The sequence below is a fragment of the Pseudochaenichthys georgianus genome, chromosome 16, assembly GCF_902827115.2.
Source record: "Pseudochaenichthys georgianus chromosome 16, fPseGeo1.2, whole genome shotgun sequence".
In the NCBI taxonomy this organism is placed as follows: domain Eukaryota; kingdom Metazoa; phylum Chordata; class Actinopteri; order Perciformes; family Channichthyidae; genus Pseudochaenichthys; species Pseudochaenichthys georgianus.
The window spans coordinates 769,881-782,858 of NC_047518.2; the positions used below are offsets into that span (position 1 = coordinate 769,881).

Below are 12,978 nucleotides of genomic sequence, written 5' to 3' on the forward strand. Positions count from 1 at the left end.
TAAACTAAGACTGCTCATTACTTATGAGTTTGTTATTAACTGTTTATAACAATATTACAGACTCATTTATTATGTTCAACTAATTGTGTATTTGTTTTTGATCCTAACTAACCTTTTTAATGCTAGCTAGTTAGATGTTATCGGATCTTAAAGATGGGGTAGGTCATTTTGGAGAAACCAGCTCGAGATCGCTAGAATTTGAAAATACACAGCCGGAAAAAATCTGCCACTTCCTCACAGAGCCCCTCCCCCAACACACACGAACGCGCACATGACCAATGAGGGCACGAGATAAGTTTGTGCCCCGATGGAAGGCTGACAGCCAGGTAGGCCATCCAGTTACTTTAGCCGGGTCAGATGATTGGTCGTGCTTTTTACAGCGCCACGGCTTCCACATTTGTTATAGATTTTGTGTCAAAGCACTTCAGATATTCATTGCTATCGGGACGTTAAGAGCATTCCATGGAATATAACAACAAGTGTATCTCGAGCCGGTTTCTCAAACTTACCTACCCCACCTTTAAGCGACAATTACGTCCTTTTGAATTTCTTTATTGAGCATTTATCAACAGTAAGCAATGATTTTTGCTAGTACCACATTTAAAGCAACAATACATATTTAAAAAGGTATATAAATCCTTTACCATGCAAATATTAATTGTTAACTATGCTTTTTTTATATTCTTTATGATTTAATGTATGATGCAACACAGTTACCAAGGCGGAAATATTATTATATATTATATTACAAATATGTTATACCGGCATTATTATTTGTTGTTGGTGATGTTATCAGTAATGTTTTATTTGACATTTAAGGAAAGTATTTGACATGACTTTACGTCTTCTACCTCAAGTTGTCTTTTCAAAACAGCTGTTAACAGTAATTCTTCATTAACTCAAAAAGCCTGCTCTAGACTTGTAGCTGATTGGTTACAGCGCCTGCTACTCAAGCCCAAGAAGCCTCGGGACGTTCGGGACGAATCCCGATGGGCCTGTACTGATTTTGACTGCATTTTTGATTGGAATAAATCCTATAGATTTGATCACTTTGAATGTGTCTGTCTGTGGTGTATTTGGGTCAGTGGTGGAATATCTTTGGCCCCATAGGGCAACCTAAGAGTTGGGCATAATAAATGTAAAATATATTGTGTCATCCTGTTACCAGGTTACTTGTTGACTGATAATATGATGTGTCTGTGTCTGGTGCTGCAGTTGATGTATGATGAGAGCCGTGGGACTGAACCCAAACAGGAAGGTTGTGGGCTGTAAATCAAAACAATGAGTTTAATATATATTATTTAGGTTTCATACCATATTTCTTAGAATCAAATATAATCCCCAATGCCAACAATAATAGCTGTAAACATGGGGAAGAAAAGGGTGCTCAAACTTGACTGGACTAAATATGAGACATTAAACGTTTTACATACAAATATTTCCCTTTGTAATCAGAATACCAAAGGTTTGAATGTTTTTATCATCATTCTACTCTCACATAATTGAGCTGATTGCAGGGTTGGAACATTTCTCTTGGGCTACCTTTCTATCTATTGATTCTTTACTCACTAACTCTTGTCACTGTTCAATATCTCATCGTTGGGCTAAGGTATATGTTCACATTCACAAACTGTACCGTGGCAGTCTTAACACAGATACGCATAAATGTGATTTATAAATCAGTGAGTTTTAATATATTTCAGGGGTTATTTGGTAATGGATCAAAGTCATGTCCATGTTGGCACTGAACCACCGAGTATCAAATATCCTTGAGTTGGATTGGCTTATTGACAAAGTCACTTTGCTGCAGTGGCTCTTTATCATTTTGCACACCAGCCTTAATGAACAGATGTGGTGGAATAAATATCCCCTCAGCTAACTGATGCCCCAGATACTGTCTCTTTGTTGCTGCACGTTCATCATCACCACGGCACACAATGGAATCCCTCACATGATAGGTACAATATTTAGTGAAATATAGAAACCTTTTGACAGGGTTCTATCCCCAGAAATCCTATGGACAGCACCTGGAGCTGGAGGATGAACTACATTCTGCAGGTAATCGTTAATGGTTGAAAACAATACAGTGTGTTTCTGAAGCATGTTGCATCATTGATATGTTAGAGAGTCTTCAACAGGTTCTACTATAGAATAACAACACCAGAGGCGGATTTAGGATTGTAGGAGATCCGGGGCTTAGCCCAGGAGTTGTTGGGAGGGGGGGTGCAGGGGTACAGTGCTATTTTTTTATAAGTGGGGGGTGGACCGAACATCCTCTACGGGGGTCGTCGCCTCCTCTCGGGGAGTCCGGGGGCATGCTCCCGGGAAGATGTTTTTTTAAATATTGAAGTTGAAAGCATCAATCTGGTGCTCTTTGAGAGCAACATTAACCCTACCTTAATAATACCTTAAAGCGGACGAAAGGCACTGGAGAACACTCATTAACACCCTTGATGAATGAAGCAAACTAATGCCTTAACGCACTCAAATAGTCGTTTACTTATTAAGGTGAAACGAATGTGCGTAGAGTTTTAAAGGATGCAGATAGTCTCACCTTGATTCTGGCGCATTGCTTATCATTTTATAGATCTATTCTCATCCACCATCTTTGTTTGTGACGTAAGAGGTGTAAGAGTCACGTTTCTGAATCGGACACTCTGAGTGGATGCAGTCACAGCCAATCGGAGTCTGATTCAGAGGGTTGCCTGTCTGTTCCGTTATGTGTACTGAAACGAGAGCCGGTATTATTCCACTCGTGAAAACAAAATAAAAAGTGGAATACGTTATTTTAGTGTCTTAAAAGTAGACTGAGGTATGAAGGGTTAACGTTACATCTTAGGATAATTTTTAGTCATGTTCTGTATACATACTAACATATAAGGGTATACTTAGTGTGGTTACTCCATGTTTACTAGCTATAACATTAACGTTACATCACTCTTTTTCACTTCTTACTCAGTCAGCCAGAGTGCAGATATTAGATTAACAAACCTGAAACATCATCCATTTCTTGACTGCTGGTGATGACATTGTTGTCAGCTGCTGATACTGCTGCTGCTGCTGCTTGTGGCGCCGGCTGCTTCGATGACAATAACTTTCTAATATCCATAACTGTATAGGCTATTAGCTTAAAACTCGTCAGGCACTAGGAAGGATCACTTCTACTTCAGGGCAGGCTATGCAGTACGCAGGCTAATGTCCCGCAGCGGATGCCTCTCTGGTGGTCTCCGGTACTGCACATTACTCCCGAGACGTTTAAAAAAAAAAAAAAATGTTGTTTTTTTTTAAGTGAAACATCCGGGGCTTTTCAGAAAACATCCGGGGCTTGAGCCCAAGTAGCCACCCCCTAGCGCCACCACTGAACAACACCATTTGAGTTTGAGGTCAGTGTTCTGCAAGTCTGAAATAAGTCTTACGTGTGGATTGGCCTGTTTCTTAATGAAGTCAAATAGTTTTTTCTTGACCTCAGCATTATTTTGGCACTCAGTAATGTAACAGTATTCATGTTTCTCTTCTGCAACTTGATTGGATGCTTTCAGATTGATTGAAACAAAGGGGATCAAGGATTTTAACCGTCCTATTGTCTTCGCCCCCCCCCCCCCCCCCTTACTTTGGTGTTCTCGGTCAAATTTGACTGGTCCTGTTTTAACTGCTATTACATTAACACAAAAACCATTAATCATCACCACATTTCATTTAACACCCTTTCAAACTGTACATGTTGTATCAGACTACTGGTATACATGAAAAACTGCAGTAAATATACAAAGAACAGACACTGAACATGTATTGCGTGTGCCAGGTGTGATCCATGTGGGGGGATGGGCACATAAGAGCGGGAAATGTGTCATTGTTCTGTGTGTGTGTGTGTTTTATCTGATCTGGATGGTTACTAATTCCTTTTCTTTATCGTGGTCAGTTTTGACCGGGAACACCATGGGTGTTACAAAGTTGACTAAATCATCCACAATGCAATGAAAGTGTTGATCAGCAATTGTATATGTTCAAATGTCTTCTGTGAAGGATATCATAAAGCCTTATTGCAATCGAATGTAAAACAAAAAACGTATGATTGATGAAAGTAGTAAATCAGTCAGATTTGACCCAAAGACAACAGGAGGTTTAAGTGTATTAACTCATTAATAATGATTAATTATTAAGTTGAATTAATGATGTTATTTGATCAAGAAAAGAAGGGAAATGAATAGACGAGTTACGTTTTGGGTGGTTGGGGAGCTGAGATTGGGGAAAGGTAATACGTTTTAGGTAAAAAGGCTTGAGTCTAAGAGAAATCACAAGATATCAAATGTGCGACTCCAGTATGACTCAAGTCCACGCCCCTGATGCATGCTGCTATATTGTCAGTTACCCAGAAAATCAAAGAGGGAAGGTAGCTTAAATAGAGACGAGCTAAGCCATGCACGGCACAACATCACTATCTGACTGGGGTATAATGTAACACATAGCAATCCATCCTTTCCAAAATGGCTTGGAGACAGAAACATTAAAGCAGGTGATGTTGTATTAATATTGTATGTCCAATCAAGACTTTACAAAGAAAATATTACCCAATTAGTATTTGAGTTGCTAAAGGTTTAGCTCAACTCTTCTCCATCGTCTTGTTCGGCAGATCTACAGTCTAAAAATGCTAGAAGATTCAAACTGTTCAAACAAATGGGTCAGGATTCACCCATGTACACCCACATTCAATCAGAGACAGTGGTTACCATACATAAGAAGAAGAACACACTCTCACACACACAAGGACACTTCAACATGTGACCGCTTAGGCCGGGTATCAAACCACCGGCATTCTGATTGGATGTTGGGTTAATCTACCTCCTGAGCCACATCTTGCCCCTCAGTTCTGAGAATTCAATGATATGCGTTTTTCTCTTTACTCATCGTCGCGAGGTTGGACGTGGAGCCTTGCGGTGAAAATAGCTAGTTACGTTTCTTTACTATGGTTACATTCTGTGCTAGGTTTTCGGTAAATATAGCTAGTTTTTTCTCTCCTATTTCTGTCCACAGGCACACTAAAATTGAATTTATTTATAAGGATGCTGAAGGATGTCAGAGGTAATTTATGTTCTGTTAAACTGTATCATACAGGCATCTATTTTGCTTTGTCATGATCACAAACTGGACCGTGACCCTGAAATACTTTTCACTCACCATTTCGATTCGATATTTTACAGTGTAGTTGCTTGTTATTCTTCCCATGTATGTCAGTATCTGTAACTCTGTAAAAAAAGATTCACAGTTCAAACCAGTGCCAGCCGGCCTCTTCTCCCACAGTGACGGAGGTGTCTGAGACCCAGCAGACGCTCCGGCTAATTAGACTCAGCCAGGCCTTCTACCTCCTAATCAGTACAGCTGCCATTGCATTTGATTGGGATTCTGGAGTATAAAAAGCACTGACGTATACATTACAAAGTTGGCTAGCTTTCCGGGACTTCCGGCTTTATGAGTGCACAGTCACTCAGGAGAGTGGCTGTGACGTGCCTCCGCATAACACAAAGAACAGCTAAGGCCGTTTGGAAAACAGTAAATGTTGTAGTATTTGGCAATAAACTTAAATATTGTTAAATTGTGAACCTTGTTGTGGCAGAAACGTATTCATGTTGTTCATTAGAACAATGAACATCCTAACAGTTCATGTGAATCCATCATGTTGAGATATTTAGATCAAAGCTGTCGACCAACCAATCGTGCCATGCTTGAAGCCTCAACATAAAAACACCTGCACATGTGTGGTTGATCATTGTGCGGTGCTTATGGTGTCTGATGTAGAGATGCTACATTACAGAGTCCACCATAAATCAGCACAACACAATGGTATTAACCGGATGTGAGTTTCAGGTCTAATTGGGCATTCACGGCTGACTCATTAGCACGAGTGCCTCTTATGCAAACACCTTATTGTGTAGCCACTTGATATAAATTACACTGTGTGTTATGGACTCCATCTCTGGGGAAATGCATCTGAATAAAAGCATTATGTAAGCTGAGAGAGACTATTACAGCTATTACACTACCCTGACCTCTCCAGCAGCCAGCACTTATCTGAAGTGTTCCAGTTAGTAGTAACCCCTACAGAGACATGTCAAACCTATTGGAGGCCTCACATAGACGCTGTGCATTCAGAGCTGAGCTTTCACAATGGGATTTTAGTCTGGGAAAGTTAATCCTGCTTTTGACTGGTAGTTTGAAATGTGACCATCAGTCAACATTAAGGAGTGTCTCGATCAGTTGCACCCAACCTCTTTGATCAAAGCTCATAGTCCTAAGCTTTGACAAGCATTCAGTAGCTGGCAAAATGCTGTCTGTCTGTTAAACTACCAATCTTTGTTTTTAACGTCCACACCAGTCCAAGTAATGTATGTTCCAGGTTCTAAAATGGTCACTGATACCTCATTCACACCAACGGTGTTTCAGGGCCGGTTCGGAGCTGGAGCTTGAAAAGCACCGTGTTTTCCTGTTCACACCGCAGCGGAGCAGCCTCTTAGCTCCGGAATCCGGTTCATTTCGAGCACCAAAAAATTGTCCGGCCAGAGCAAAAGCACCGCATACGTCACGCTTACGTCGAGGCGGGGGCAGGGGCGGGATCAACTCCTGAACAACAACAAGAAGCCGGCGTTTTATCCAGTTTGTACACAACGATGGAGAAACTTAACAAGCAGCAGTGGTCCACTGAAGAGACCAGCTACCTGCTGGGAATCTGGTCTTCCGAAGAGGTACAGAGGAAGCTGGAGCACAATCGGCCATTGTTGTTGTTGTCGGTGTCAGCTGTGAGGGGTTTCCTGCGGTTTGGCTTTATGAAGCAGGCATGCAAACGGTTACGTCATGACGCAAACGATGACGCAATGACGCAGCACCAGTCGGACTCTGGGCGGTGTGAAAAGAGCCGGAGCTAAACCGAAGAACCGGTTCTGAATCTGAAAAGCTCTAGCACGGAGCTTGAACCGGAGTTGCATTGGTGTGAATGAGGTAACCGTGACACATAGTTCTGCCTAGGTTTGTGTTGGACCAATGAGAACTCTAAGATACTGCCAAGTCTGTCAGGTTACTCCTTTACTTAATACAGTAGAATTACTCTGGCTAAACATCTACATTTGGTTTTGGAAATGGTTCCTGCTGTGCAGATTGTCCAAAAGCACTTTGTCAAAATGTAACTTTATACAATCCAAAGACAAGACAATCCAGCAATCAGGACAACTTTGTGGTCCTGGTGTGAGCTGTGACTGTAGGCCATAATGATCTTTGAGCTATTCTTTCCACAAAACAACACCATGACTTCTTTCCAAGTCATACATTTGTATACATTTCATTATCCACTGGTGCGATTCATCACATCAAGACTACGAAGACACAATGCTCCAAAAGAGGAATCAGGAAGCAGCAAAGTGGAGGACCTCCAATGTTTCCATTCAGAATGGAACAAGTTGACTTTAAGACGGGATCAGATGACAATTTACACGACTATGTTTGTAAGTAGCGTAGAGAAAACTGTTAGGCCAAGAACTGTCACTTCTTCTTGCAGCCTACTTGAAATAAGAGCTGTCACACAAATGCTTACTGAGCCATGTCAGGACAAAATGAAAGAAACAAACATTTGAGGAAGGTTTTGCAAGATTGAAAATAAATCAAATAATAAAGCATTCTTAAAGACATGCTTTATGTATTTTACTGAGGCAAACATTTCTGTTTGGATGATCTACCACGAAAATCGTTGTTGTTTGTCAGTAAGGACACTACTCTAAATCTGACCCTGTATCCTGACACCCTAAAACTGTCCGTCTCCTATTTCAGCCCACCTTTCTTATCATCTCTGTGTCTCTTTCTTACAGAGCTGCTCATGGCCCTGCAGAAAGCCTCACTATGCGTCCATGAGATCCTGAGGGTAAAAGGCCCGTCTCTCCTCCTCTTCCTCCCCACACTGCCCACATTCCAACCCACCAAGATGTGTCTGAAGTAGGACGGTAGAAAGTAGAGTGAGCAGGAAATGCTAAGTAGAGCCTCCCATTCATTAGACCAGCAAACATCAGCATCCATTTCACTACCACAACGGAAATGCTACCTATTAGCACAGTGGGGATGGGTGGTAGTGATGGGGGGGGGGGGGCGGGCTGACAGTGCTGATGCTGTTTCAGGAAAAGCAATGAGACTTTGTTCCAAAAGCTGCAGATACATCTAAACACACACACACACACACACACACACACACACACACACACACACACACACACACACGCCACACACACACACACACACACACACTGCCTCCCCCCTTTCCCGCTACTTCCTTCCTTTCCCCAGTCTCTCATCACATCCTCACCATTGAGACGACACTTGGGCCATCCTCTTTCAAGTTGTCATGCTAGCATGAGAGCTCATCATCCTCCTAACCCCCCCCCCCCAAACCAAAACCCAACACACACTCGTACACTACCGTGCATGCAGGTATCTACAATCCATATCTGCTCTATAAATGCACAAATGCCGTCTTGTCTGCTCATCGCCTTTCACCACATTACGTGTGTCAGATATATCTGGGGAATATCACTCATGCTCAAACACACCCACTAGCTAACAAAAGCCATGTACCCGAAGCAAAGGAAGAAGGAGGTGGGGTGGGAATGGCAAGGGATGCAGGACAAAATAAGCACCAATCTCAGCCTTCCTCTTACCTTCCAGGAGGAAACAGCTCACCTGGATGCCTCTGAAGAGCAGAGAGAAAACATTCAGGCCAACCTCTCTCCTGCAAACCAGCTCAAAACATCTCCCTCCCTCCCTCACTCTCTCTCCCTTCCCTCTCTTCCGCTCCCTTCGCAAGCTGGAAATGATCAGATTGTACTATAAGCAGAGGGGGGAGTGAAATCTGAGCGGTGCAGGGTATTAGGAGTCTGCGTTGTCTCTCGCTGACAGCCCTGAGAGATGGTGAGCCTGAAGCTCATATGGGACTAAGGGGGGAGGATGGGGGGATGGACAGTAAGAAATGGATGCGATGCAGCAGATGGGGGAAAACGTGTGTCTGCGAGGACATTCTGAAACCCTAGAGGACCCCCGTTCAGCGGACATGGTACAGCCCAGAGGAGCAGCAGCTCCAGCAGGAACGTGTGAATGTGAGCTACGCTGAGGAAGAGGAGCTGGACTGTTTACGTCTGCCTCACTGGGCTGCAGAACCTCAGCATTACATATTCATGTAGGATGCCAAAACAAGAAGATAGACTAAAAAAGGAGAACAAATGGACATTTTCATTACATCCTCATTGCTGTATCCTCTATCCTTTTTTTATTAGTAAAAATGTGTTTTTCCAAAATATGCAAGAGAGAGGAGGAACGCCCCCTTAACAACATGACCTATTGACTGCTTGATAACATGAACTTGGACCGTTGGTTCGAGTAGTTTCTAAATCAATTGTACCCAACCACTTTACTCACAGCCATATGCAACCTTTGACAAACTGACAATAGCAATAAGTCCTTTGAACTATAATGTGTACCAGCACAAGTAATGTCTGTTTCATGTTCTGAATGGTTACTTGTGGCAATTACTTCTGATACTCTTTGACGAGAACTGTACATACATTGCAAGATCCATTGTGTTGGACCAATAAAAACTCTTCAATACTGTACCAGCTTACCAGAAACTATGACCTTCAGAGTATTAACTTCTTGATCTGGTCCCGCAAATGGGTTCTAGGACCCTGGACATGTTCCTGCAGAGCAGACTGTCAAATAGCAGTCTGCTCATCATCTGTAACTGGAGTAATGCCTTGTATTTTATCAGTCAAAAGTTTTCCAAAAAATATGCAGGAGAGAGGAGGAACTACTGTGCAACACCCCCTTTACAACATGAACTCCAGAATATATGTCTTATACCTGTAAACTCAACTAGCAAATCAAATGTGGGACATAAAAGATAAAAGTAAGACCAGATCATACATTTCACTGCGCCTGCCCAGTGGCGGCGCCAGAGATTTTCTCTAGGGGGTGCTGTGGGGTAGCTTGACGTTTCATAGAGGGTGCTCAAACATTAAGGGTTTCCCATTAATGCACCAGCGCTACAGTTGAATTTTCTACTGCAACACTCCCCACACACACACACAGTGTACCCGCGACTGTTACAATGAAGGCTCGATAATCAGCTCACAGCATATAGGTGTAAGCAGGGGTAAAGTGCTATTTTTACAAGTGAGGAGTGGACCTCACCTCCTCTAGGGGGTCCGGGGGCATGCTCCCCGGGAAGATTTTTTTTTCAATATTGAAGTTAAAAGCATCAATCTGGTGCACTTTGAGAGCAACATTAAGATATCTATGGATACATCTCTCATCACCCATATGAAACAGAACTGTCAACAGATTTTCTATTTCTTTATAGATATTTTACAAATCACCCCCCTTTGAGAAACCGTTTGAGACCCAATGATAACTAGACTAAAGTTAACTATCTAAACACTGAGAGTCCTTTACTTCTCCTGAGCTGAGGTTATCTGAGACTCTCAGTCTGACAGGATAGTTCTCCCTCCACCTTGTTGTTGAAAAAGCTCCTTATATCCGTTAGCTTGGCTAGCTAGCACCAGATGCTAACCACAACGGTCTCCGGTAGATCTCTCTCTCGCTCGCGCACGCACACAAAATGGCTCGTGCCACACACACACAGAGCAGAGCTTGAATGAAACAGACCCAGAAGTAAGCTACTTGTACTCACGAGGCCTATTATGTGCAGAATCCCTCTCACTTTCAGGTGGTTTTGAATGAGTGTCCACACGTGGACGTTTAAGGACTAAAAAACGATCCATTTTTCACTTTGCTGTTAGCAAATAATTTGACACTTTAGCTAACAGGAAGTGACTCAAGTGTCACAAAGTAATTTACCCTATGGGTAGGTCAAAAATCGAATGGGTGCTGGCCATTGGCCTAATCATATCACCTGTGTTGGCTTTATGTTTTTGGTCAAACATTTGTTTGTTTCACATTTGCATTGATGTAATCAATCATTTTTCTAATTTAATAAAAATAATAATAATAATTTTCCAAAAATAAAACATATTTCTTGGGGGTGCTTAGGGGGTGCTTTGGCAATCCTGGGGGGTGCTTCAGCAATTGGTTATATTATTGGTTATATTAAGGTTATATTATGTTTCAGCTTAAGAAACGTAAAGGGCACACAACCACAGCTTCTTCTGACTTTTTTTGTATTCAATCTTTATAAAGCTGTATTTGAGAATAGTGTGTACGTACTCTTTATCAGGGTTATCTTAGTAAAAGTAATAATCAGTGATTGTATAAACTACCTGTAGTGTGTCTCAAGTTGGTTGCTTTCTTTAGTGCCAAGTTGTCCTGTGTGAACACAGTCTTTTTATTTCCAGTGGGTAGCGTTCTCTGGAATTGCACACAGCTGCTGCACCCTCAGTGAAAGTGACGACTGCATCTGTTGGTTAGCTGGCTAGCTAACAAAACATTAATGTTAGTGGTAGCAAATCATTACAGTTTGCTCAATAATCCAATTAAATGTATGGTGGTTCCTTTTCTGCATAGTACGTTTGATAGTAAAACAGCAACATGTATACCTTTGCATTTGTATAGCGCTGTGTTCACCAGAGCAACTGCAATCACGACTGTTCCTACAACTTTTGTAACGTAGCCAAAATGGCAATGGAAGGTCTCCAGCATTCCACACTTAACTTTTACAACGTTATGAACACACCATCTTGGTATGGTGCATTGAGCCATACTTCCCTTTGGGAGATACTTGTGCTCCCAAAATAGCATGTGTAAAACACGTGCAAATTCACACACAGCACTTTTCTTGTATCATAGAGGAAGTTGAACAAACTTGGAACTGGAAAGGAGAGAAAAGACTGGATCCATTAGGGCCTACGTCTACAAACAGCTTCCATTTAAAATATATTCCAATGAGAACCGAGTGCATGCCTTTGGAAGAGTCCACCACGTCTTTGTTCCGCTCAGAGTTGAAAATATTTAAACTTTTGAGAAAAGCGCAGGTACTGTAGAAATGGGATGAAAGGCTAGTTTTTGGCCGTGTCTGTCAGACGGAAACTGTCATAACAAGGACCAGGAACAACAAGCAGATGGACCGGGTGGATTTTGCTGCCGGTGAGTGTGTGACTTTTATCGTTCTCCTCCCGCGCTGTATCCATGTTAGTCATTCATATAACAGCAGTGATACGTTATTGAAACATCGTTGTCATAGAAACAATAAAAAAACGCTGGGAGCGACCGCTACCCAGCGCCTGCCAGGCCCTTACACATGACCTTATCATGGATGTGCAGCTCCACCCACAACACAAGCATGCATTCTGTTCAACAGGGACCTCTGCAGTGCTGCTGGACTGCAGACAGAGGACACGAGTGTCATTCTTAAGGTTTTCAGTTCTCCTAACAACCACTCCGTGAAGACTGGCATATATATAAAAATAAATATGTGAAAATATTACCTCAAAAGCACCATAACAAAGATAGAGACGGAAAAAATGATGATCATTTCAAGTAGGGATGTTAGAGTAGTACATAAGCAGTGTGTAACAATGTGTACACTTCTATAACCTGGTTCCTCTGTTCATCAGTCCTCAGAGAGGAGACGCTGATGCATGTCACGCTCCGCCACGCTACAAAATACTAATCATCCGACACAGGAGACACTTCCTTTGTTCACATTCTCACTCACTGCCCGCTTCTTCCTAGCTCCCTCTTTCTCTCCGTCATAGATGACCTTGACTGACAGGCTTTCTGCCAAAGGATCCTCACCGTGTCTATTGTGACAGAAGGTGTGACATCTATGATAAAATAGCTCGGAGTGGATCTAAACTGGAGACAGCAGACAGCAATCAGTTAAAACCGTACACCAACCGAGGAGTAGATTATTTGCATTTTAAAAGGATTCAACCCTGTAAACAAACAGACACACACACACACACACACACACACACACACACACACACACACACACAC

At 42.2% G+C, this 12,978-nt stretch overlaps 1 protein-coding gene across 3 annotated transcripts in view; it reads right to left on the bottom strand.

Moving 5' to 3' along the window:
• The window catches only part of cdk14 (cyclin dependent kinase 14), a 257,958-nt gene that overhangs the window by 177,090 nt on the left and 67,890 nt on the right, over positions 1–12,978 (bottom strand). The window contains exon 1 of one of the 3 annotated variants that reach the window (XM_071205779.1): positions 8,713–8,919. The exons of 1 other annotated variant lie outside the window; for it this stretch is intronic. The gene's annotated coding sequence lies outside the window, so the exon portion shown is untranslated. Of the gene's footprint in view, positions 1–8,690; positions 8,920–12,978 lie in introns of those variants that run through there. One more of the 3 variants, XM_034102039.2, reaches the window with a different exon arrangement.